This window comes from Bombus flavifrons, chromosome 7, assembly GCF_040668555.2.
Source record: "Bombus flavifrons isolate JBK064 chromosome 7, iyBomFlav1_principal, whole genome shotgun sequence".
NCBI lineage: Eukaryota > Metazoa > Arthropoda > Insecta > Hymenoptera > Apidae > Bombus > Bombus flavifrons.
Window position 1 is genome coordinate 5,073,600 of NC_138448.1, and position 22,445 is coordinate 5,096,044.

The 22,445-nt window shown below is 36.1% G+C and overlaps 1 protein-coding gene across 3 annotated transcripts in view; it reads left to right on the forward strand.

Moving 5' to 3' along the window:
- Positions 1–1,549: 1,549 nt before the first annotated feature.
- The window catches only part of alpha-Man-Ia (alpha-Mannosidase class I a), a 236,157-nt gene continuing 215,261 nt past the window's right edge, over positions 1,550–22,445 (forward strand). For all 3 annotated transcript variants that reach the window (XM_069117723.1, XM_069117724.1, XM_069117725.1), the window contains exon 1: positions 1,550–3,116. The gene's annotated coding sequence lies outside the window, so the exon portion shown is untranslated. The remainder of the gene's footprint in view (positions 3,117–22,445) is intronic.

Below are 22,445 nucleotides of genomic sequence, written 5' to 3' on the forward strand. Positions count from 1 at the left end.
CGCTCTTATAATTAGTTTTAATTGAAAATTAAATCAGAAGGGAAAGATATTATAAGTTTTTTAAGTAACATCTTGGGCAGAATTCATTTTTATTTCATTAAAAGTTCCTTTTAGTTATGGATATTTATGATGTTTTGAAACCGAGTTTCAATGTTATTTTGAGGAATTACCTAGTATTATGGATAATATTTAACGGTATGTTAAATAGAAGTATGTTAAATCAATAGATAAATTTGGTTGTAACGTGGAGTTGTATTAGAATTGAGGAAGTACATTGGGTTGTTGATAGACTTGTGGTTTTGTAATGAAGTAGTTCTGAGGTTTGGGCTAACTATTGAGAAGACTATTTGGTGGAAGAAACCGAAGAGACTTTTAATAGGTGAAATTAGAATTTCAATGTATTTGTTAGCAATTAATACGTTTGCTGTGTTCTCAAATGCTTCAATCTTGAAACTTTGTAATTTAACAGATTGTTTACATTCTTTATAGAAGCTTCAAACCATCACGCCTAACAATGTCAAGTTTAAAAATTTATGCTTAAGATACAATTTATCAACACATTCATCCACCACCCAAGAGGACACTTTTAACAAATTTTCCAGACTCTTAAATCCTCAAATTTATCTCCATCAAAGATTTCACAACGCGCTTAAAAATAAAAATTTCAATGTGAATATTGAAGTCTCGAACTCTAGAAATACAAAATTGTCAGAGTCTTTCGTCATTGACATTTTCACGAAGACAAACAATCTTCTATGATCTTCATGATACGTTCGAAGATATAAAGTTGAATGTTGCAGAACCTCGTTTCTCGGACTCGCAAGATACAAAATTACCAGAAACTTTTATTATTCACGTTTTCACGACGTACATCTTCTTCCTTTCTCAATCTCCGGATCTTCCTCAAAGATTTCACGTTACGTTCGAAAATAAAAATTTCAATGTTTCAAAGTTTCAGTTGTTAAATTCAGGAGATACAAAATCATCAGAAGCTTTCGTTGTTCACATTTCCACGATATAAATCTTTCTTCCTCGATCTCCTTCAAAGATTTCATCGACGAATTAAAGTATAATACTTATTAACCCTTTGCGGTCGTATGTTCAGCCACCAAATCACTTTTACCATTTCGATCGTACATCTGCTCAGTCACTACAGCACTTTTACCATTTCGATTGTATATCTGCTCTCTGACAGCCACTGCTTGCGCATCTCTTCGTCAACGCGCTTCTTAAAATTTCATATAATTCTTAAAAAAAAAACTTTTTAAGCTACTCGTTACATACGAAATTATATTTTATCAACGTTCGTGGGATGCAAATGAATTCTGACCAGCACGGCAACCATCTCCGAGCCGAATACGAGCGCAAAGGGTTGAAAAGCTCGACGATGGGACGCGTTCCATCACGGCGAGCAGTCGGAGCCGTAGTGCGCGCGAGTCGCGGCCAGCGGCAGCGCAAAGAAACGGTTCGTAGGGATTCGGATCCGCTCGGCTCGACGAGTCGTGGCGCCGAGTAGCGAAGTCGTTCGACTCGAGTCGTGTATGCGGCTGCAGTCACTCGTGGAATCCTGAGTCGTGTCAGTGCTCCGGCGGACGCGATCGCGCGCGAGTGTGTCGTTCAGTAACGTTGTTTCAACGCTGGAAGAACGAAGTGAACGGAGAAAAGGGAGTAGAAATACTTAGAAGGATCTACCCACAGGTGCGTGTTTCCGGTGTAGTGAACGAGCAACGAAGAACAACAGGGACACGAGTCACAGCGATAATCAGCACTATATTTCTAACGTTAAAAACGAGTCACGCGCAAAAGTAAAATTCTGCTTCGCGTTCGTTGTGATCTTTTAACGTGTTTTCAAGAATCCGACCTTCGTTCCCAGAGGTCGCGGAGCTGTAAGAATGTACTAGGAAAACCATAGAATTGGAAGCTAAAGTATAATAGTCGGACGAAGAGTATGTTCTTGGATGTCGACTTCTTCGTTGAAAATTCTGTGTGCTAATAATAATCTTCCCAACGATTCCTTCTTTTTAATGGATCGTTAAGAAGAGTACGTACAATTAGTAGTTGAAATTGATAGCTTTATACGTATTGTCCATTTTCCGTCCTTGGCGGCTGTTACTACTGAATTTCGTACCGATACGTGATCTACACGCTTATCTATCGTATCGCGTTCCCATTGTGTTCCTCGAATGCATAAAAGTCTCGTCGATGAATCGTCGACGTTAAACGTGTAGGAAATATTTCGCGAGATCGAAAGTCTGACGACTACGTTATTTACTCGAGGTAGTCGCTAATAATTCAATTATTGTTCTTATTTGTTTGATATTAATATTCAATCATATCGTTGCTCTGTCGTACATGTTTGCGGCGTTTCGTTTGACTCGCCTGTAACTCACGTTCGAGACACACGTGTCTGTGATTTCACGCGACGGAAACGTATCACTGGCAACGCCGTCGATACTACGTCGAGCCTTCCGGCGCGTCAACGGAGGAATTTACTTACTCGTGGGACCAACATCGCCAGCTAGACGTTTCTCGAAGAGAAGTCTCGACGGTGTTTGTGCCTGTGCATCCGGTAAACAGGTTATGCGTGTCGTGTCTCGACAAAAACTCTGTCAGGCTTAGTCGAAACGTTCGAATAAGCTCATTGTGTTTATGACTCGTTCGGTGTCGTGAATTACGCGTGACGATGTGCGATTGAGAAATCTTCGCTGAAATTTGAAAAATATAAACAAGCATCGTGTCCTTCGCTCGAGAGAGTGCATCGTTATACATATGTATGTGTAATACAGAGTGCAGAAGTCGCGTCGGTTAGGTCGTTCAATAATCCAGTGTGTTCGGCAAAGTGAAAACGTGAATGATAATTGGCGATAGACGAAACAGCGATTCGATATTCACGTTTGGTGCGTTTAATTAAAGGCTTGTTCTTTCATCGAAAGAAGTACAAAAGTGAAAGAAGCTACGAAAAGAAAGAGAAGATATTCGTGGAAAGCTGCGAACCGTGAGAAGAAACAGAATTTTTGAAGAAGTATTTGTGACACGTTCGTTGATATCCAGAAGAATACAACGATTTATTCGGCTGGCTTGCTTCAATTCTCATCCATTCGCGTCTCCAGAAACAGGTAAATTCATGCAACGATTACATCTTTTATGTGACGCGTAAATGTCTCTTTGTTCAATGCTCGTCGTTCATGAGTTCGACTCGCGATTATCGGTTATTCTTGTCTCACGACTCGATGTCATTGCGACGATTCTATAGTGGAAATTGAAAAGTGACGACAGATCAGTGCACTCGATCGAAAATCGATCGTTCTCTTCCAATGCTGCTGTGTTTTCTTCCACATGTACGGTTTCCACGTGTTCCGTGCGGATAGCGTAATTCACCAGGGAAATTGATTACAGGCTCGAGGTAACGTGGATAACTCGTCTTCGTGACTTTTTCCGTTCGTTGCGGCTGCTGGCTTTGTTGTAACGCATCGTGGTTTCAGGATTAAACGAATATATACGGTTAGCCAACGGAAAGTGAATTTTCGTGAAAACTTTTTCGTTTTCCATTGTTTCGGCTTCTCCTAGTGATTGGTTTATAGTCGAAAGCGAGTTATTTTAATCTGTCTCGCGTTGCTGATCAAATTTATTGCAGATTAGTCAGCGATGTCTTTGTGCGAGCTTCTTTGTGTCGACAAGGGAAAATTCGTGTTGGAATTCCCTTGGCCAGGAAGTTCCGTTCGTGACCAGTTTACTCGTATTTAGTGTTCGGGAAGTGTATTGAGAAACAGAGCTCTCGATATCTTACTGGCTGTATCTTTCGATCTCGGAATTTCTCGACGCGTATCGATGCATCGATCAACGGAAGGAAAGAGGATAATGAACGTGGCTTATCTCGCCGATTTATTCAATGCTTCGCGAATCGATTTATTTCCCGATTTCGTATCGGACGATTTATGTCGGGGACAAGAAATCGTGGCTGTAAAACCGGCGATCGCGATATCTCCAGGCTAATTAACATTAATTTCGGCCGTTTCTTCGCTATACTCGTTTTCTTGATATATTAAGTATTCATTTCGTACGTTGTTTGATAATTCCAAACGACTGTATCTGGTTTTAAATGAAATTTACTTCTGTTATTTATTTCAGTAGCGTGATACCGTTCAATCAATATGTATATAACATAGTGTTTATAAATGAGAATCACTGTTCAAGTAACAGCAGGATATCAGAATTTTGCTAGCCTGTAAAACCAAGTACAAATTACCTCGCATCGTTATACTGTCTCGTCTAACTTGAAAACAGGTTAAACTACTTATCATTACCACTCTGTGAAACACATCAAATATCAGTCTCGGTTGAAACGAAACCGTAAATAATTTCAACTAAAAGTGGTCCAATTTCAACTCTCGTTCGATTATAAGCATCGTTCAAAAGATCAAATAATCTCTCTAGTACTTTATAACTTCGTGCTTATAATTTCAAGAAAATTTAATTGTATTATTCTATTCGATGGAATAAATAGAAAACGAACTATCGCAAGTCTCTTAGCTCTCAACGTAAAATACTCCGAAACGATTACTTTTCTCCCGACACCAAACGGAACAAAGAAAAAAGAGTCTAGACATCGTGTGCCCTGAGTATGATCTCAAAAGTTCGGAATCCCTGGCCGACAGAAGCTTCTTTGGTGGAAGTGTCGGCCGAGAGAGGATACCGGTTACCAATGTCGACGAACTCGAAGAAGGTTGACCAAGGCCGTTTGGGTCTATTTATAGCGAGCCAGTAACGAAGTAGACATTTGCCGGGAATCGTATTTTCATAGATCCTCGAGGTATGCTCTCGCGAGGGAGAAGTTGGACCCGATCTCGCCTCGGGAGTCCTGAATTATTTTAGCGACGCCTCCCGTGAGAGACTTGCTAGAAATTGCTCTTCCTCGCTAGGGGAGACTGACTCGAACGAACGAAAGATCGCTTTATCAGCGCCCACGGTATCTTATCTAGGAACGCAGGGAGCACGACCATTCATGAAGATACGTTGAGTCAAGTTTTCAACAAGAAGTCAGGTTTCATCAAAGTTTCATTATCGTCATTTTTCTTCTATCGCAAAAATATTGTTGTGCTTCGATACGTTTCTCTATAGATATCGCCCGTTATCATATCACGCAGTGATTTTTAATTCCTTGAATTACGTACATAGTTTCTTAGAATTTGGTTTCTTAGAATGACGAAATATCTAACAGTAAATTATTTTGCCTTGTTGTCTGACGTCGTTTACATAATATACATATATTATGTATGTTTGTGGTCTACGGAACTGGAATAAATGATATCTGGTTTTTTGATTGCAGCGAGACAGACATGTGCGAGGGAGATGATTAGTGGTTTAAAGAGGAAGTTCAACTGTCGTATTTATGTGCTATTGAATAAATATTGTGTCTCGAAGCGTTTTTTTTTTTTTCCGCAGATAATTTTTAATATCCGTTAGAATGACGAAATATGTAGCAATAGATTATTTTTGTTGGTTAAAAAATGTCTTGTATATATGTTGGTGATTTACGCGACTAGAGTAAGCGGTATTTATTTTCTTATACTAATTGGATTGGCACGAGTAATTATGTATAGTGCTTTGTGTAGTTACAAAATTCCTTAAGATAGGAACGCGTGCCTTCCTTAGATCATATCAGTTTACCATTACGGTAAAAGAAATATTAGAAGAAATTAAAGAATTACAAATTTGACGTTCCATTCTAATTGATTCATACTCAGTGAGTTATGTTCAAAAGCTTCATAAGCTAACATACATTCATAATTCGAGTAAATTTTCACATTTTCGTAATCATCGACTCTTTCGTTTCAATACATTTTCATTAAACTAATCTTTAGTACGAAACAATGTATTTTGTATCCTAAGAACTAAAAGATGGAACGAATTCGAATATCAAGCTCAGTTTGATATGAACTGCAGGGATTAAAGAATGTCCATAAATAATCATCAATTAAAGTCCAACTATTTGGAAATATTATTTCCATGGCTTAATCGGGTTAATAAAATGTAAGATATATTCACGCCCATATAATTCTATAGCAGATGCGAAAGGACGGATAACAGCACGTTGCACAATAATAACCAGAGATCATTTGACCCAGTTGCATGTCATCCTATATAAATATTCTCTTTGAGATTGAATTTTTACAATTTAAATAGAACTCTTCGCCGTTAAATTAAAGAAAATGTATTTATAAAATGTAAAATATACAAAATGCGTGGGAGCATGTTAAAATTCAACAACTGCCCTTAACTATCGATACTACCAACAGTTGGTGATTTGATTTTATAATTAAAGTAAATTCGATTTCAGAATATTAACCGCAATAAGCAAATTCCTCGATAAATCATCGAAACAAGTGATTCACACAGATCCTATATAGCCGATAGATATCTGGATAGTTTATTTTAATAATATAGGGAATATTATTTATATAGGGAATTTAATATAGGGATTTTAACCTAGATAGAAGCAATAATTTTTGTTTCGACGGTGTAGTCTCACGCGTTTATAGCTCGGTGAATATTGCGCTTGTCGACCGATTAAAACAGTTTTATTGAGCTTTGAATTGATTACACCTCGCGCACGCATTATCGCTGATTAACGCGAGTTCTGTGCAAATGTTTCTCCTTGCACGACCACACGTAGAGTTTAGAGTGAAATGTATTAATCGAACGACCACTCGTGCACAACAGTTTATAAAGAATAAGTGTTAGTTTTCTCTACGTTGTGTTAACATCTACGTTACAATGAATGCAATTACATAATTTGTTTCTGCAATAAGTTTCAGTAATCGGAATTTTTATATTGCCATTTTTATGGTGTTCTTTTATTTTTCTCTCTTTATTTTAATTTAATACTTTTTGTTAATCCTACCGTGATTTTCGAAACTTTTTACGATTTTCGCAGAAGATTTCTAACTTCCTAATACAATAGAATAAATTAGAATTTATGGAATCCAAGCAGGAAATACCGCGAATTATTCTAATCCTACAGATTATTTGGCAAACGATAATTCACGAGTATTTATTTCTATTTGTAGTTACGTGTCTCAGCAAACTAAAGTATAATTTTCATTACCGACTACTACGTTGTCGCTAGTACTATATCACAAATTATTGTACACTTTCGTTGCGGTTGAAAACCATCGTTTCGTCCGCCAAAGTCAGGTGTAATTAAAGCGTGTTCACCGTGGAAACCAGCGGTGACAAAAAGACCGCTTTGATGTTTTCGCGTCGCTTTTTCGTTCTCGCGTATTTTGTATTTCCGGCACTTGTAACAAGACAATTCCTGTTCGCCCGCGGAAGGACGAACATTATCGCGTCGGTGTTCGCGCGAAACCGGAAGTATGGACGTCGGGTTCCAGCCAGACGTTCGTTTCCACGTTTTCTGACGCTTTATAGTTCTATAATCGCCGTATCGCGTGATATTCCCTATAATTTCACGAACGCAATTGTCCTCTGCTTAATAATCGGTAATTCTAGTCTGGGTTCATGGTAAATAAAAATCAAGGTTAGTAAATAGTGCTCGTTAATTAGCGCTGATCAGACTAGCAGACAATGAAAGAAACAATGGGAATAGATAATTACACGATATCTCGTTAGAATAAATTTATATGAGATTATATAATGTGAATGATGTAATTAATAATAAAATCAAAAAGATGCAATGCTTCCAGTGAAAGATTAGGTTTTTAATTGTGTTTGCCTTACTTTAATAACAAAAAACTTCATTTTCAATTTATTTGAAACTAAAATAAAAAATATACTTCGTTTTAATGACAAACCTCGCTCCACTTTAGTAACAAAAAACCTTATATTTTCGGTTTATCTCAAATTCAGGCGAAAAGTATACATTGCAAAGTATCAGTTTCTTTACATTTGCCTAAAAATGAGGAAATTTTTAACTTCGTAGGAGATACACGATCAAGTTAAAGATCGCCGACGAGTAGTAAATAGATTTGAAATATTGAAAGTAAGTACTCAGTTTGTGAATGATATTCATAGACTTGAAGCTAGAAATTATATATGTAGATGGTAGATTCACATGCTACAGTTAACAATTTCGAGTTGAACCTGCAATTAGTTCATGTGTAGACGCCTCTAATGACGTTTATGTTTGTCTTCCCGTGCCGTGCAAACTCGCGCTGAGACACCATGACATCGCGTGTATTCAGACAAATAAACGAGATATTTTTCACCGTCTTTATCACTTTTCCAACTAAACAGGGAATCGTAATTTTATTCTCAACTTTATTCGTCGGGCACAACGTATTTTTCCTATATTTGTTAATCGTATTACATAATTATTTCAATTTTCCAATCGACCGAGCACCGTTGACTCGGCGTTGTAACGAACATAAAATGTTTTTGTTGCCATAGATACAATGCTATGTTCGGTATTCGACACACAGTGGGTATGCCTATGAAAATACATTATTTTTTTTAATCGAGCTGGAACGAATTTCACGAGCACGAGCGACGAAATTTTATTCGGCTTGTTTACAACGGCCAGATGCGAAGTAACGGAAGCTCGTTCGTCAATTTCGCGACAAAAATGTGCAGGCGATCAATGTTAAACGTTTACCAGCCATTCAAATCAGCTTTTCGTCACAGCCGATGAACAATAGTGAAATCCCGGCTCGTATCGTTCGTTGCCATTTAACATTTGGATTGCAGGATTATTTTGCGATGCGTGAACGAATACGATACATATTTTGTTTTTCACGAAAAGAACACAAAAATGATGGAAGAATCGGTGTTTTATTCAAATATCCGGATAAACGCGGTGATTTTCGCTGTGATATTATCACGAAAATAAAGTGAAATGGCTCGTATGACTTTTATCTTTCGATGATTTAGATCATTTTTTTGCCATAAAATAATGCCACCAGTAAATGTTAATCGTAGATAAAGTTGATATACATTGTATTATTGCAGTATTATGTACATTCTCTTTAAATATCACTGCAGAGGTATATAATATCCGAGGAAAGTAATTGTTTGTATAATTGATGTGAATATAGCGAACGTCGAATATAAAAAGTAATATAGATTCAGTTTTTGATTAAAATTTGAATAAAAACTCTTCGATTGTAATATTAAAAATGGTACATCGAGTATTAAAATATAAGTTTAGTATATACGTAGTTCTATTCATAACGAAATTATGAGATACAATAAATTTGAATAGCGATGAGAAAATAACAAGTCAACAATCTTTATAAAAGTCCTTCTGAAACTGGGATACTTAAACCAATAGATACGTTATCTAATCACAATCATAACACATAATCTAACTGATATGTTAATTTAACATCCTAATCTTTGTAACAGAATGCTATTTCTCTTCTGATGTTTTCCCAACTAATAGCAAACCCCATAAGCTCGTTATTATTACAGAACAGACACGTAGACATACGTTTAGCGTTGAAACAGATCATATAAAAGCGAACTAAAAATAGTAAGATCGTAAGAAACGCATCTTCACAGAAAAACAGCGTGGCTGATCCAAACTGTCTCGGCTCTCTTTTTGCCTAATGAAATTCCATTCATTGGCGCAATCTTCGCACAAGATTCTAGATACTATCCCCTATAGGTTCCGTCTTTGCTGAATATCGTCTTCCTCTCCAATATTTGACACTTTGAACAAACCTTGGGATTCCTCGCGCGGTGCAACATCGTGGCGGCGCGGCGGGTAATTCGAGAACCAAACCGGTTCGTTCTTATGAAATTTCTCGATGCCGTAAGCCGTAAGCTCTTGGCATTCCTGAGTGAAACGTGTAACGTGGCTTTTCATTGAATTTCGACGCGGCCAATGCTTGCCCAGGAGAAACGTAAAAAGATAGAAAGAGAGAGAGAGAGAGCAACCTGTACTTGAGTGGAATCACGTTAGCTTTACGTAGAAATAATTAAACGAAGCAAAAAGGAAAAGTAGTGGATTTCCGTCTCCAGTATTAAAAATTGAAGAAACTCGTCTCGTTGGATATCGAGCTATTTTACGAGAGACCAACGCTGCGAATTGGAGTAATTGTCGGTTCATTAAAGTACCATGAATGGAAGATCGTTTCTCGTTTATTTTTCATTTCTGTAATTTTTGCAGGAATGCGTTCATGAATGTAATTTATATGTATTACTGGCCGCGAGTATTAGAACGTTTAATCGTCATACTTATGGGAAAACTAATAAATTCCACTTTATTTAATGTGCTACCTTATTAAAACGAGTGAAATAACAGATTTGCGGTAGTATAAGAGGTAGAAAATTTATGAAAGCAGTGAAAAACATTCAATGCATACTAAATATCATCAAGTGCCTTAATACTTATCACTGGTAGTGTATATATTATGACAATTTATGTACAATAACAATAGAATTATGACAATGTATATCATGAATGAAATATAGATGTTATGGAAGCAGCTTTAAAATTTCGGACTGTAGGAACCATTTGTATTTCGTGCACCAAGGCCAGTAGTCTATTATCTGGCTACGGTAGAAGGCCCTGCGAACAATTAACAAGATAATCTTCATACCCACCGTAATAACTTTGTCATTGCTTGAACTATAATTTGTATTACGTGGAAGAATAACACGATCGTAAAAAAAACTTATACTTTACGATCTCTTTTTATTAGCAATTGGGTAAGATCGAATATCTTTTGTTAAGGTCGAGCAATATTTTTCTTTATTCGGATAAAAATTTCTAGTTCTGATATAAATCATACAATATGCAGTAACATATGCAGGCTATGGAATTGATTTTACCACTTTAAAATAGCATCCACTATTACTAATACAAATTTGTATAAACGTAATTAACGAAACGAGATCTGAGTTAATATTTATTTCATCCATCAAATAATATAACAAACATTTTATCTATCTCTTTCATACTATATGCATTTTGTGCGTTTGTATATCACTAAATTTTCCATAGATGTAATCCTCAGTCTACCAGTTAATTCAGGACCAATTAGCACGTATCGTGCTACTAACGCGACGAACAGACAAATACCGTTAATTGAGGAATGGAAAAAATAGCACTACAACCCTCGCGAGGGGCTCGCGAAATGATTCTGTTTTCACTGGGACGAGAGAGGACCCGTTACCAGCCGCTCCATAAATTCATCCTCCAGTCGTATCCCCATGGTGGAGCTCTGAGGGACACAAGTGCTCACGCGTGCCGAATATGAAAGTCAAATACGTTCGTCTGCCAGCTGGATTCGTCGAATGATTTCACGAACGGACCAAAGGGGAAACCGGCTTCACACGGAAGAACCAAAAGAAAAAACGAAAGAAGAGGAAAAAAAGAAAAAGAAATATCTGGAGGAATTGGGCGGACCGTAAATTCTCCAGCGCCCACCCTTAAAACGAGCTACGATGGCAGGGGAAAAGAAATGGAAAAACATGGCGTTAAATAGTAACCCCTGGGAAACTCGAGACCGTCACTACGTACGCATATTCTATGTGCCCGTACAAATTCGTGAACAAGATAGCGTTGAAGGGGAGGTTGGATGATACGAGGGTGTTCTACATTATACAACGGCTCCTTTTAAAAGTGTATGTACACATTGAAAAAGTTGGAAACCCTAGCGAGCTGGTCCGAAAATTTAAATTGCACCGCGCAATTTTATACTGCCCGCTCTGTTTTCCCGTTTCTTGCGACTGCTCGCCTTTCACCGATTATTCTTTTTGTCGTCGTGCTTGCACTTCCCCTACCCTTGTTTCTCCTCTTACGTTCTCTTTGTGTCTCCCTGGCTCGCACAGCCACTTTTCATGTACATGTAACTTTTTTCCTGCTTCTCGTCTTTCCTTTTTGGGGGGTTCTTCTAGCTGGTTTTTCGTAATTTTGGCTTTAACATATTATAACCGTTGATCTCGAGACCTTTTTTTATCAGAAGGCTTGTTCTGTAATTTTAGAGCGACTTTGGTATTAAAGAATTTAAATGTAGATTAAATCTTAGACACTTGGGTGTAAATATTTGTTATATGGGCTTATATAGAAGTCTTTTACAGAAAATTACTATGTATATAGTTCTTCAATGGCAACTTAATTAATTTCACTGGACATATCAAGGATAAACGATTCGTACGCTTAATAGTACTTAATCAACTTTCCTTATTATTTATTATTTTTCGTTCACATAAAAAAAAGAACGAAACATCGTTAATGGGACAAATAATCAGATTTAGTTAGTAGGAGTCCGTTTAATTAGACAGTAATTTTTAGATCTGATAAATTGAATTCTTCTTGACAATGTAGAAAAGTATATTGACTACAAAATTTATATAATTAGAAAATTTAAACACAAAATAAAAATCCAAGAATTTAATGCAAAATCATCAGTAGATCTTTTGTCAAAGTTTTAACTAAACATTTTAACTATGGTTTCAGAGATTTTACTAAATTTCATATTACAAATCAAATAGATAAATCAATTGAATTTATAGATATTTGTGAATATTTATTAATACTCATAAATATAGAATGAATTTTTTCCAATGCAATTCGTCTTGAAATTTCTCTTCTACTGAACACAAATTAGTCTTTGTGATTAAATTCTCTAGGAATGAAAGAAATCCCAAGCTCATATAAATCGATGGAATTTCAGCTAGATAAGATCAAATTTATTAGTCTATGCGCAGTATGCGCTTATTAGCAATGCAGTAGGTTCAGTGCAATGGAATTACGCTAGCAACAGATTAATACGATTCGTTTGGTTGCTCAATGTAGTGGCATTCCTCGAGTTATTGGCGTGAATCGATAGTTTTGAACTTTCTTTCACTGACATTTTATGCTAATTGAGACGACGCGGCGCTCGTACGGTACCAAAAGTGAAAGGTGGCTCCGATCGCGAGCCTCGATTTGGAATCTGAAACGTGAAAGGTCTCGGTTCGTCTCTATTTCTGAAATAACACGTCTCTCTGATATTTCCTGGCTGTATGATCCACGTCTCTTTTTAGAATTATCCTTTCCCTGTTTCGCCCCTATTTATAATCACCATTCATATTATTCTCTAAAAATACGCCTTTTTGTATCTTGCAAATTTGTTTCAATTAAGTCGATTAGGATGGCTAGATTGAATCCAATAGTCGAAAACTTCAAATAATTAGAGCTCTTTCGTGTTCAACGAGCTTTGCGTTTTATCGATCAATAGCACATTAACACAGTTTCTACTGGCGTGACTAATAGGTAAAGATATACGCACAGTTATAAATGTTACGAATGAAATCACTAAATTTGTATAATAAAATTAACGTATTAACATATTTAATTATTTTCCTTATCGTAGCCTCTTAATGCACACGTTATCGTAAAATATCAATTAATAATGAAAATGAACGTAGACATATCTTTTATAAAATATAAAAATTGCTAAATGACTGGCGTATCAACATTGTCCGTATGCTATGTAGTAAATGTTTTAAAAAATAAATAGCCATTTAAATTGTTTATAATATAAGTCTTGTTTATTAAGCTGTATATAACATAGTAGTACTTAACAACAAATAAGGACCAGACAGAAGATAATTTAATTACAATGTTTTATTTGCTACGATCTTCATAATTATTTCTTATGATACACGCATTTTAGGAAGGCTACGAATAATTGCAATATCAATAAAAAAATAAGTGTTCATATCTTATACAAGCCAAAAGTTCATCTTGAAGATATCTCCGTTTTCGAACCACGTGAGGAAGATCCTCTCACAAAAATTCATCTTACCAACAAGTGTTCTTTCAAACAATGTCAAACATTTTTTTGCACATCGCTAGACGACTTCACCAGCTCTCAAATTGCAGTCCATTGCATCATCTCGAAGAAATATTCGTGTGGAGCTCGGAGAACTCTTAAACGGAGTCGTTAAATACTTCTTCGAATGGGAACTTCGATCACGAGTCGAATCGAACGACTCGTTATTTTGTAGTTCCATTGGAGGACCGATCGACTCGTCGCGTTCAGTCGCGTAGCGTTAAACAACCGATCCACGTCCGTATCAGTCACTCACAGACGGTGCACGTGCACCACGTGTCGTGCAAACGCCAACTATTTGTGTCGCGTAGCCGTGAGTCGCGTAGCTGATAAACCCTGTCTCATCTGCAGTGATAAGCCGTGGAAAATAGTTCAGTTTCGTTGTTGGACGTCCGAAAATTCCGCTCGATCAACCTCGCGAAATTTGAAACGGAAAATTTGCTACCATACGGATACGAAATATTCGCGGACCAATTGCCGAGGTCAGAGAATGTAGAAAATGAGTTTTTGATAGATTCTAAGTTAATCTGGCGTTGATTGGTTTGTGGACGAATGTTAATAGTTCTTTGGTTATATCTTTTGAAGAGTAGAATAGGTTGCATACGGATTTTTCTTTGTAGCTAAGTATGTGAGATAGTATGGAATATGAAAAATATTAAATGCGAAAATATCTAGATATTTTGACAAAGTTGATTAAAGTTGTCTTTTATCGGAATAGGAACATAATTATACTTATATATATATATTTTTTTTTTCATTTTGGGTATTACTTCGACTGTAATCGTTTATATATAGTTTGCAAGAAATCCGTGTGAATTTAATTTGTGAAAGTTTATCGGTTTATCGCAACATCAATGTTCTCAATGCGTGGCACACTGACATATGTATAACGCAGAGATTAACGTATTAAGCACATGGAATTGGGTTAAGGGGTAGATATCGCGTGTGCAACACGGAATACTCAAGTTGTATCCGGTATTAGCAGGAAGATGTGTCAGTGACGACATTACATACGGCGATACGTATGGTCGTAGCTTGTAAGAAACTATCTGTCCCTACACTCCTAAATGCTCATTTGCATGATAATAACCTTTGTCTCTAAACTGCGTTATCTACATTTCGTCGTTGTTACAACGTTGCTCGTGCAATTTGCCGAAAGTTGACTTCTGATTTCTAAACAGATTTAACGATAAAATATTCTTTGGCATTGCGAGTTTTAATACTCATTTTTGTCGATGAATATTACGAGATGGAAAAATAAAGAAGAAAAATGAAGTAGAATTTCATAATAGATGAATGACGTTACACTTCTCGTTGATTAAGACGTTTGTCGTCTATCAAAAGTAACAAAAAGTACATCTTGTATGTATATAAACGCATAATTCTGACAGCAATTTCTAATCCGAAGTATTATTAATCCAAAGTATTAAAGTATTATTTTACCATTTATAAACAGATATTTACACAGATTGATAATATTAGTTCGTAATTTATCTCTCTATCCACGAATGCTGGGTTTATAGGAGAGTGCAACTTTCCACTTCAATCTTTTTCGTCCTGTTTGTTGCAAGAATACCGGTTCTTTCACTTTCTCTTAATGAAAGTAATTAATTTCCAATCCCCACAGAAGCATCTCGATTTCTAAGTATTCGTGTTTCAAAAATACCGCAAAGGTCGATATACGAGCTGTGGATCATTTGACATGATATATGAGCGCATAGGCGCCGAGTTCAAAGTCATTCGTACATAATTATTAAACAGTTTGTAGAGACTCGAGTGAAATATATCCCCAGAATGGAAGAATATATTTCAAACGTTACAATTAGAATATTGTTAGGATGTTGTAAATAAAAATATGAAACGCTTTTTTTGAATTCCAAAAAGATGCTGCTTAAGTAATTATCTTGTGAAATTTTTAATTCTAAAAAATTGGATTTGAACCATCTACCGCCTTCGTGACATCATCGTCAACGATCGAAACCAAAATAAAAATACGTGTCCATTCTAGTTTGTAGTTTCTTTGCTAATCGTATGCGTGTTATGGACGCATGTGCACGTTCGAAAATAACCAATGACCAATTCCAGCAACTTTTCCAATCATACCTCGAGCAAACTTGCCTGAGAAGCAAGAAAAGACGGGAAAGAATCGTAATGAAAGTTAGGGAGGGGAACTTTCGTCGAGCAACTTTCGCCCCGGTTAGTCCAAATCCTTGGTTCGTTTGCACGTCTTCATAGCGGAAGTCTAACCGTTGACCCGGGAACAATATCCGGAACTGCTTGATTTATTTTCGTCGCTTGATTAACGCGCCGCAAAAATACATTTCGCTGTCACGAGCAGCCGTGGCGAAATTTTCCGCGAATATCGCGCAAAGAATTATCAAGTGGACGTTGGGTAATTGATCACGTGTATTAATTATAGCTTTCGTGATTCGAGTTTCAGTTAATGAGCTGCATAAAGATTCAAGATACGTTTTTGTATATGTGTAAGAATCGTAGAAAATGGTTTTCATAATGACTATGTCTGATCTTGTTGAATGTAGAATTTTTCTTTCAGAGAGTAGATTCTATGAATTTGGAAATATCTACAATGGTCGTAATTGTTGTAATTTACAACGATTTCCGGCCAAAGTAGACCATAGTTCTATTCCAACGTAGCTAATATATAAGTATCTACATTGGTAAAATCCAACGTAGTATTTCATACGATACTGTGCAGACAAACTCTTTATTCCAACGATATAGAAAATTTATGTATACATTGACCGCAGACTTTCTCACAATCGTTGTAATAAACATTTTAAAACAGGCTTAGTTGCTGACATTTTATTCTCGATATTTGTGTACAGAAAATTTTTGGGAGACAAAGGATTTAATTACGTACGTCGTAGATATGCTACGGAAAATCTGTGATAATAATATCAAGTAATATCAGTAGTTGTATCACAGAAAGTAGAGATATGAAATAACATTTGTTTAGTTATCACGAAAATCTCATATCGGCGGAGATGTTTATTGTAATTTTTGTAGATTTTCATTTACGATCGCAATTTTTTGACCGTCATACGTTTACTACTTGTAAAAAAACAACAAGATTCGAGACTCCAGTCATCTCGTAGCGTTATGGTAGTTTCAGCGTATCAAGGAACTCGGAAATTTTCCTCCGACAATAAGCCAATTCGTAGCTGAACGTGATTAAACGAAGCAGGAAGAATAGTTGTGGTGTCGTGGAACAGTGTTATTTTTCATCATCGTCGCGTGAAAGGAAAGGAGGAACAAACGGTCGCGTCGGTGCATTCGCGAGGCTAAACTGCTTTCTCGAGTAACCTGGAAACGATTCGCGGCCAGACGAGATGGATGGAGCCGCCACGCTCCCCTGCCAATACGTCGATAAATCATTCTGACGAAGCGAGCGAGAAGTTTTTAGCGAACGAGCCGCCACGGTGTAGCGGTGGTCCGAAGGCAACGAAAACGACGACTTTACCGGGGGACCCTTTGTTGGATCGTATCCTTCTGTCCTTCCTTTTTTTCTTTATTTTTCGTTCCTTCTATTTTCTTGTTTTGCTTTTTTTTTGGTTTTTTTTTTCATTTGGTACTTCGACCTCTGGAACTCGCTTGGTTCATCGCGAGGAAAATTAACGGTTACGTTAACCCGCCGGAACAGGCGTTACCATCCCCTTCCTCACTGCTAAGATTTATTGACGCTCCGAATCAGTATATCCGCAATAAACGTGAAATAAATGGAGGAAAACTGGTAATTTTAACGGTGCCTCGGTAAGAGGTTCCGAGAGGGAAATTGTGCAACGAGCAGATCGAGTATTTGGCGATAAAAAACTTGTTTGGAGAATTTTCTGTGGAATTTTGGAGATTTTGCGTGGACAACTGTATTTCTATTAAATTCTGATGCGTATGATATCGTATCTCGTAATTTCATATGCGTACGTAAAATTACTGTGACGATGAAAAGATTAAAATGAGATTGACAAAAGGTTATATTATATTCGGCAACAGAAACGAATTTGAAGGATTTTCTATGGGATTTCGGAGATTTTAGAAGGATAATCGCGCTTCTATTAATTTCTGATGGGTATCGTACGTGAAAATTACGTTGGCAGTGAAAAGATTAAGACGAGATTGACAAAAGGATATATTACAGGATTATCAGAATTACAACTTCGTGGTGTAACAGATATTCCTTTAAAACAAATTTCTCGTCGTTTCGTAAGCATTGGAGCTACTTAATTCTACTTGGTTAAATGTCACATCGATGCCGATCTTGCGATGACGAAACTTCGAGATATTTTTCAAAGTCTTAATTTTAATAATTACATAACTCCAGCCTGGTAAATAGCCCCTGCCGTAAAATCCTTAAATTTCTGTTTAACGAAAAATTAAGTTGACGCTACTACGAATAAATAAGAAGATTAATTATATGGAAATAAAATTACGGCATAAAAATGTCATATAAAACACGAAGGAAGGAAGTATGTGTAAGAAGATTTATGAACAAGAGGTAGGCAATGGTTTATTTATTTATCTAAAAAAAATACAAGCGTGTAAGACTAATGTAGCTTCCTCTTGTCATTGACTTAATACTACACCTCGATATTACCTTGTATGTTGACGCAAAGTAAATAATTCAATCAGAATACGTGTCTCTGTGGTATAAATAATGTAAGCTCGAAAGCTGACAGGCTTTCAGGAATCGAATTTTTCAAGTAGGTCACTGTTCTACCGTGGTAGAACGCTATAGGACGTAATTTTGGATTATGAAACTTCTACCTCCCCAAATAATTTTTCTAAAAGCTGCATAAGTAATAGACTATAAGAAATTCTACTTTAATATGGTTGATAACTGGATGAAACTTAAATCTACAAAGGAGACTTGAAATTTACGAATTCTGAGATAAAGTTTGAAAACGTGCAAACTTTCTATTAAGATGTGTTAACGATAAAAAAAAGAACAAATTAAACAGAAAATTCACCAAAAGTAACAAGTTATAAAATATAGTTTGAAGAAATGAACATTTTCCTGTAAAGTATACCAAAGAAAATTGTTCCTCTCTTTGGAAGTGAATTTTTATTTCATCGAACTACGATATATCGTATAACTTGTGAATTGTAATCTTTCCTATCGATCTAAATTGAAATTAAATTATAGGATGTTTGAAGCTTTTACCGTGACAGGTCTGTCAGCTGTTTTAGATTTTCCTCGATTTGAAACTTCAGTTTCTACAAATATTTGATATTTTTACGCGACGCTTTTCATTGTTCAAACAAATGCCAATATTGCCGTAGCTTCGATTGCATTTTCCCGAGGATGGCGTGGGAACGAAGTAGATCAAAATCGAGTAAAGTGTTTCACTGTGTTCCGAGTTGAAGAAGTAGGCCACCGGTTCCTCCCAGGGCTTGACCTTACACACCTTTGTGAGGAACGTATCTACGATCACGAGTGTATTTCCTTTCTACGCTATCTGTTTCTGGAATACTCGAGAGTCCCCTCAGAGAATCGAATTACGGTGGTATTTCAATTTTACAGAATGTTATTCTATGTCACATGCTTCGTTGATTAATTATTCACATTTGCTGAATTATATAGATTAACCTTTCTGAATTGAAATTTACGAACGTGGAAAGTCGGAAATTCGAAAATTTGAGAACACCTCGAAGTTTGAAAGTAATCTAATGTTTCAAGATTTGCAAATTTCTACGTTAAGAAATTTGGAAATGTAAGGCTTTGAAGATTCGAATATTTGGAAATTGTAAAATGTTTGGCAAATTAGAAAATTGAGAAATTGAAAATTTAACGATTGAGGAGATAACGTTACGCGGAGTATTGTAAAATTACAAACAATGTACCCACAATGTCGACGTGATTCTAGTATTATGCATCGGTTTACTATCAACAGTTCACCCTTGATGACTGAAGACATAACAATTAATAACAGGTTGGAAGTGAAAAAGCTTATTGTAAAGGTATAAAAATGTAAGCTTGATTTATTGGCTGCCGTAAATGATGTAGTTTTAACGAGGGAACCCAGTATACCATTAAAACGCAAACTCAATTTTCTTATTTATTATATTGTTGATTTCATAATATATTTAAAAGCGATTTCTTACTGTCAGCCATTTGCACGTACAGATATCATCTACTTTCCTTTTTCGTCTTGTAGCTCATCACGCTTGATCCTTTTTTATTTTACGCTTCTCGTTATCTTGAAGTGCGTTGGCAATGAAACGAAGAAACGTGAGATCTTTATTAAGCCGAAGAGTTATTTTCAATTACATCCTTCTGAACGTTTCATTTATTTATTATTATCTTTATTATCTTAGATTATTCGTTGCTATATTTCGATAATACGAGATAAGTTTTACAAAATTTTGATTAATATATCTTTTAGATTAATCCTTTCCAGAAACAAAAACGTTGAAACAGTTTCGATAACTTCACAAATTCTATGATAATATCGTTCAGCTGGAAAATCATAAATTACGATATTCCTGTTCCTGAACCAACGATCTTCGTCTTCGCACCATTTTCTGTATCAATAAAAGTATTTAATCAAGATAAAAATCTAAGATAAAGGAAACACTCTATATAAGACCGAGTATATAAACGAAAAGAAATCCTGGTGAAAAGATTGCGAAGGATTTCACATCTGGAAAAGACGAAAGGACTCTCGTCTCCATTGTAAGTCGAATCTCTGTCTTTAACACCATTGAGACTTTTCCGTGTCAGCGGAGATCAAGGGAATGGGAGCAGTACTCCGTATCGGTCGGAAGCATTATCAGCCTCTGGTGTTCCGGCCAGGCCAACGAAGTTTAAGCCTCGTTGTCAATTGAAGAGACGCGAATCTCTGTGTTCTCATTGTTTACGCGGTCCAGACCGGCCTATCGTCGCGGCCAAGTTTTCAAAGTGGGCCGCGTGCGACCTCTGCTATCGAGAAAAGTCTCTAATCGCGACTGTGTCTACGTCAATCGATAATTCGACCAGAATGTTGTAAAATTCCAGTCGACGACCCAAGGTCGTCATATCTCGTGCGAACGTTAAATAATTTTGCATTACGTAAACGTAGCGAAAAATCGAAGAAATTCTTTTTTTGAAAATGTCTTTTACAATTTAGAGGGTCTTATAAAGGGTGAGTGTAATTTGGACGAATGTTTGAACGAATAAAATTGACAAATGCATAATATGAGAGCAAAGAACAGGGAATTCTATTGATATTTGATATTCTATTTTAGCGTCCATTTGCAGTCAAATCATCTAACAAGGTTGATTAAATTATTTCTTCGTTAGAAACGATTATATTATTAAAATATTTCTAATGAAGAACTGAAAAGATATAAGGAGATATTTATTTCAGTTGCATCTGTTCTAGTTTTAATCTTACAAAATGTATGTACAATAAATAATTTTAATTGTTAAATAGGTTGATACGATCGATCGAATTTCACAGATTATTGGAATGGATTTCAACTTATGTTTTTCCCATTGTAATTGAAGCAACACGATGAGTCGAGTCGGCCGCCGTTAGACCGGTTTCAAAGCGAACAGCATGCAAAAAAATGATGTGTCGTTTAAAAGAGCGCGACTAATAACTGTGAGTAGCCTGCCGTGCAAGCCTGTTATAGTTTACTTTGATAAGGATGCTCTTACGAGGCAATGTAGGAAGATAGGACGATCCCGAGCACTTCTTTACGCTACGTTGATACGATTCATTAATTGCCTGCGTTACAGCTTAACACGTTGCTAGTCATTTTACTCACCTCTGTATCATAATTTTTCTTTTATTTAGATTTTTAGCCTAATTTGGAATTCTTTGATTTTTATATACTTTTCTTTTCTTTTCTATTCTTTGCCATTTTCCGTGTAATTTTCTTTTTACAATCTTCTAAAAAATACTTATAGTATTCAGAGATTTATTTAAAAATGATCTCTATCTTAAAAATCATCTAATTTGGAATCCTTTTTATTTCTGTATAATATTTTTCTCTCTTTTGTTCCTTCGTACGTAATTTATCTCTATGCAATCTTCTCTTTTCTTCTTATGTAATCTTTCATTCTCACAATTTTTTAAAAATATTTTTGGACTAGAGAGACTTATTTGAAAACATGTTCTTTAATGTCCAAGGATCTTCGCACATTTAAAACAGCTGTTATCTAAAGGTATAATTATAATTAATCCAAAAGGTACCTTGATCGACGTAATTTCCCGCCAAATGTATGTTTCCTCGTTCTTCCTCGTCTGCCTGTAATAACAGGCAATTAATGGAAGTTCTTTAGTAATCTCGCACACGGACCTCATCCAACGAGAAAAATATCTTATGAACCGCTTGACTCGCGTATTGTTTTATACAAAATTATTGTGCATGACATTCTCGTAATTTGAGCCTCACGTTTGTTATCCAAGTTACCGATGCTGTCCGATGCAATTATTTTTCCGATTATATTTCCAACGATTACGGTTCGTTCTCTCGAGATGTTATCTATTTTTAATCGCACGTCTGTCAAATTTGTGCGAAAATACTATCTATTTCCGAGAAGAAATTTGTTGTTATTGTCATCGTCAATTTCGGCGGGCTTTTGTATTAAAGAACATAAATATATAATAGGAAGAAAGGAAAAGAAATTGAATAATAATTATATCACGAATATTTACGCGAATT